The following is a 6243-nucleotide window of genomic DNA, read 5'->3' as shown; positions in this document are numbered from 1 at the left end:
TCCTTTCGTAAAGAGGAAATAAAGCAAATTATGGACAGGCTAATAAGTTTAATTCATTTTAATGAATAACATAACTTGCGATTTGTAAAGGCGGGATTTTATGAACAGTTGATGTTATACTAATGGCGATCAAAGTATAGTGAGTAAATAAGCCTATTCTCAATCCTGTAATCTTGAGTTAAAGTAATAATACCTACCCCAAAATATCGGACCTCGAACTTTCAGTTCTAACATCAAAACTTTTAACTTTACAAAAAAAAAATGTGGGTACACTTAAAAAAGACGGATAATTTATATTTTTAGTATAGGATTGTGGAGATTGAGTTGAAATTGTGATCATGAACCAATCAATGCTAGACTAGCACTGAAAACCTAGAAGCAATGGATGGACAATTCGTCCAAGTATGCGACTACTCATCAGTGCGCACCCACGATCTTGAGCGTGAGATTTGAATTAAAAGCAGAGACTGATGGTGACTAGGAATGGAATTCAGGACGCGCATTTCGTCCTTTTTAGAACTCAGGACTCATTAGTTAAGTGGATAGCGTGATGGTGTTAGAGACGAAAAGTGCTGGGTTAGAATTCCGGAGTGAACATCAACTCTCAAATCCAGATACATCCAGCTGATGAGTCTCAAATAGGACGAAACGCTCATCCTGGATCCTAATACTAGCCACCATCCAATCAGTCTAAATGTTATCTCGAATGAAGTATCTATCCATTACTTCCTAGTTACAATGGTTATTTCACTAGTAACAATCCCTGATATTGTCGGTGTAAATCTGATTCTGTCTATACTCGTATATAATAAATGACTTTATTCCGCGTTGGTGAACAACGGAGTTAAATAAGTCAAATACGAGAATGGAATTAGGATACATATATTTTCTACAGTCATTGATTTGGCCAGAGAATCAGAGTGATGAAGCGAACGAAGCAAAAATCACGCGCAATGGAGATGGCTGGGAAGCCAACTCGATTTAAGCAAGCGTTAGTCAACATTTATAGTCAGGCAAAAATGAGTGACAGACATATGATGAATAAGATACGAAGTGTACACACATATACGCTCATATAAAAGTATAGCCAAGGTTAATAAGCAAATGATTAACAAGATCAAAATATGACTCATGACAGGCGAATTGGCTTGGCCAGTAGCTAGGATAAAGTATATGGGCTTAACAAATAAACCGATACTACATAGCCCCCTTGTAGAAAATAGCACATTTATAAAAAAATGTCTGTTTTCGAAAAATAACACTGAAGCGGTATGTGGATAACGTCAAAATGTGGGAAAAAAATGGTACAATACCTGATGAATTACAGTGTCATGTGAGGGGTGAGCGTATTAAGCGAAAGTGTCATACTTATGTAAAAAGGAACATGAATATTGTCAAAGTGCGGACAAAAATAGGGATGCTAGCATGTGATTATGAGTACATTAGTAAGCGTTCGAAAAAATTTAACATGAATTTATGTAGTGACTGTCCGAATGATAAAATAACATGTTCGTATGAGCGATTTGAAATATAGTGAAAATAGAGTATAACAGTAATTGCTCTGTGGTGCTGATTGAATATGAGGATAAATAACAGTGAAATATGTTCCGATAAGCTGCAGTCTAGTAAATAGAGTCGATTGGCGATGAGTGGATTCGAATTTACACGATTGGAGTTTACGTGGGATAAAAAATAATCCAGCCGTAGGATGATGACTGCATCAGCGGTTGATATTCATTGCTGTACTGCTACTGATAATGATAATAAAATGTGGAGTCAGCGTATGTTACCGTTTGCGTCGAGTTATCGTTAAATATGTATTAGTAGAATGACCAAAGGAACAGGATAGTGACTGCTGAGACGAGATATGCGGAGTCGTATTCCTTTTTGGTCATGAAGCCTATCGTGGTTTGTGTAGTTAGAGGGATATGCGCTCAACCTCGTTTGTTACGAAACCGTATTAAGGCATAACAAAAATACCAATACATATGATTATTGATGGCGGCGAGTGAGGCTGACTTGGATGTGACGAACAAGAGTGTATCCTTGAGAGACTAGCTCTAAACTCTATGTTCTGGCGTACAGTGCATTGAGAATAGAATATTAATCGTAGTAATCGAATTGTGATTATCGGTAATGGATGATGCAGCATTCAGATATACATATGAATGAATAGATAATATGAACATAATCATTACTAATCGGCTGGTAATGCGGCGTCGAATACTTAATTTGTGTATAGACATTAAAGTAGGGATCATAGTGAAACAAAAATTGCGGAAGTTCGGTTTAGGTTGTCGCTGAAAATGTAGGAAACGACGGTTGCTGCGTACCAATGAAATGAATGAACATTAGTTGTCTATCGAGAACATAAGTTCCTACTATCGGGAGTATGACTCCAAACTTATGTCTATGATAGTGTTATCTTAGACCGAAAATGACATGAAAAAAAATTGGAACGAACTCACTTGAATCAGGAAAATTGTACGTCATTGGATAATAAAAATAATCCAGTGAGTTTCGAATATCATAACGTGTAATGTCCATATCATTATAATTTGTTCGATTAGTGATATGACCGCGTAAATGTCATAGTTTAATGTCAATACGAACAAAAATAATAATTCCACGTTAGATGATGATATGACATTATTGTAATAATGAGCTTGTGATGATTATTTGAATCATAACGGAATATGTCGTCGACGGTTCCATTTTTGGTTTGTGTTCGCTCGTTGCGGTTGCCGATTCTGTCGCGTGTTCCAAATACGGCGTGCCAATTATGTTGTGAGTTCGTACGTCGAGGTTGTCGATTCTGGTCGATGTTCGTTCGGCGAGACATCCAATTATGTTTTCGCGTTCGTAAGTCGGGATCGCTAATTGTGTTGCGTGTTCGTACGTCGGGATTACCAGTTTTGTAGTGGCCTAAATCTGATTAGCCGCAGTAGAGTAATTAGCGTCTATTGGCGATGAGTGTATTCGAATTTACATAACTGAAATTTATGTGGGATAAAAATAATCCAGACGTAGGATGATGACTGCATCAACGGTTGATATTCATTGCTGTACTGATAATGATAATAAAATGCGAAGTCAGTGTGCGTTGTCGCTTGCGTTGAGTTATCGTTAAATATGTATTAGTAGAATGACCAGAGGAACAGGATAGTGACTGCTGAGACGAGATTTGCGGAGTCGTATTCCTTTTTGGTCATGAAGCCTAGCGTGGTTTGTGTAGTCAGAGGGATATGCGCTCAACCTCGTTTGTTACGAAACCGTATTAAGGCATAACAAAAATACCAATACATATGATTATCGATGACGGCGAGTGAGACTGACTTGGATGTGACGAACAAGAGTGTATCTTTGAGAGACTAGCTCTTCTAAACTCTATGTTCTGGTGTACAGTGCAATGGGAATAGAAAATTAATAGCAGTAATCGAATAGTATTTATGGGTAACGGATGATCAGCATTCAGTTATACATGTAAATGAATAGATAATATGAACATAATCATTACAAATCGGCTGGTAATGCGGCGTAGAATACTTGATTTGCGTATAGACATTAAAGTATGGATCATCGTGAAACCAAAATTGCTGAAGTTCAGTTAAAGTTGTCGCTGAAATGTAGGAAACGACGATTGCTGAGTACCGATGAGATGAATGAACATTAGTTGCGTCGTGCTCGTACGGCGAGGTATCCAATTCTGTAGCGTCGTGCTCGTACGGCGAGGCCTCCAATTCTGTTGTCGGTGTAAATCTGATTCTGTCTATACTCGTATATAATAAATGACTTTATTCCGCGTTGGTGAACAACGGAGTTAAATAAGTCAAATACGAGAATGGAATTAGGATACATATATTTTCTACAGTCATTGATTTGGCCAGAGAATCAGAGTGATGAAGCGAACGAAGCAAAAATCACGCGCAATGGAGATGGCTGGGAAGCCAACTCGATTTAAGCAAGCGTTAGTCAACATTTATAGTCAGGCAAAAATGAGTGACAGACATATGATGAATAAGATACGAAGTGTACACACATATACGCTCATATAAAAGTATAGCCAAGGTTAATAAGCAAATGATTAACAAGATCAAAATATGACTCATGACAGGCGAATTGGCTTGGCCAGTAGCTAGGATAAAGTATATGGGCTTAACAAATAAACCGATACTACAATATAATAAAAATATAAAATTTAACAATCTCTACAAACCTCTATATTAATGCTAAATATTCTGAGAATGTATATGTTTTAGGAGAATCAGACGCTGGTGACCCCAAATTAAATATCGTCGATCCACACGATTTAATCAGTTTTGGTGGATTCTCTGTTAAATACGACAAATATGTTTTAAATAATGTCACATTAATGGTAACTTGGATATATGAGGATCCAACATTATTTCGTGGGGGAGGATAAATTCTAGAAAATTAAAATCCAGATATCAACTCCGGATCTTTCAAAAGAGGAGAGGTGTAAGGATGGCTCATTAACTAATTCAAGAAAGCCTAAAGAAGTTTAGAAAGAGTCGAAGACATTCCATCCAATCACCGCTAGATGAACATTCTAGAATGTCGACGTGTAGCTTCCCTATTAGATGAATAAGAAGGACCCCTCATGTACCTATTGGCTGTCCGAAATGATGATTTACTTTCAGCCGAAAAACTATAAATACACGAGATTTTTGTACTAAATTTGACACTATTTTAGGAATAACATCCCTACTTACTAGTCTTCTGTCTTCTCTCTTGCGACGTTGCGGGTTCGATCGTTCAAGAAGTCTAGTAGTACGCGGCATAGCAAGAATCTAAAGCTCTAGATATAACAAAATCATTTTGAAAATGTTGACACTTTATCTTCTCAATTTAATGTTCAATTAAAATATCCTTAGATATATATATATGTAATTCCATTTAATAATAAATGTCATTTTCAATTATTATTCTAAGACAATTTGTCATTTAAATGCTTCATTCATAATAATTAGAAATTCTAGTTCATGTCACCAAGGTCATGACAAATACAGAACAAAATATTTTGTATCATTATTAGGATAAGTTTGAATTATCCTTTTTGTTGACATGGTGAACTGAATTTTTGGACGGATTTTTATGATGTTTGTTTTAGATTATTTGCGAGAGTGTGGGCGTGGATGCGCGTTTCGTCCTATTTGGGACTCGTCAGATGGATGTGCCTACATCTCAGAGTTGATGTTCACTCTGGGACTCGAAGCCAGTACCTTTCGCTTCAAACGCCATCAAATTATCCATCTTTGCTTATAAGGTTTGTGAATTAAGGCTATATCGTGGCAATACGCGCAGTATGAACATATTCCAATTAGAGACTGACCTGCTGCAATCCTAAATATCAAGCAAAAATAAAACACACAATACTAAGTGAATGCAAACTTTGCCCCATTGCACAAGTGGTTATCAGGAATGAGTAGCTGAGTAGATAACGTGATGGCGTTTGAAGCGAAAGGTTTTGGGTTCGAGTCCTAGAGTGAACATCAACTCTGAGTTGCAGGTAAATTCAGCTGACGAGTCCCAAATTTGATGAAACGCGAATCCTGGATTCCACTGCTAGCCACAAACAATACTAAATGAATCTAATCTTAAATTGTTCTACATATGTATCTTGAAAAATTTATCATGATGTAGTCGATTTGTTTTTGTTGTTTTTTACAAAATTGTTTTAGAATAGATGGATTATGATCCGTAGGGGAGTATAGAAATTGACTTTCAGTTTAATATACGTGTATCCAACTGTTAATGTTTTCATGAGTTTTATAGAAGCAATTCGCACAGGATGCAAAAACCGATTACATAGGTAAATTCATTTAACTGGTTAGTCCTAAATAGGGCAAAACGTACATCCTGAATTCAACTAGTAGCAACAATTCATCTATTTTGATTCAATAAAGCATTATGGTTTCTCATATTTTCCTTAAGGTACACAAGAAGTAAGCATTGAAATACAGATGGTTGGATATCTCTAAATTCAGACAAATTCTAATATATTTTAGACATAAAAATTTATCATCGTCGGAAAACTTTTGATTTTAAAATTTAATGTTTTGCGTTGAAGAACATAATTTATAAAAGGGAACTTTGTCAATCTAATCTGTTGGTTGAATGCACTTACTTACTTACTTATACTGTTATCCAACATGGAGAAAGATAGACCGCCAACCAGGATTTTCCAGTCAAATATGTCCTGGGTTCTCCCTTCCAGTTACT

The sequence above is a fragment of the Schistosoma mansoni genome, chromosome 5, assembly GCF_000237925.1.
Source record: "Schistosoma mansoni strain Puerto Rico chromosome 5, complete genome".
Classification (NCBI taxonomy): domain Eukaryota; kingdom Metazoa; phylum Platyhelminthes; class Trematoda; order Strigeidida; family Schistosomatidae; genus Schistosoma; species Schistosoma mansoni.
The sequence above is the reverse complement of the archived record's forward strand: the minus strand, read 5'-3'. Positions refer to the sequence as shown.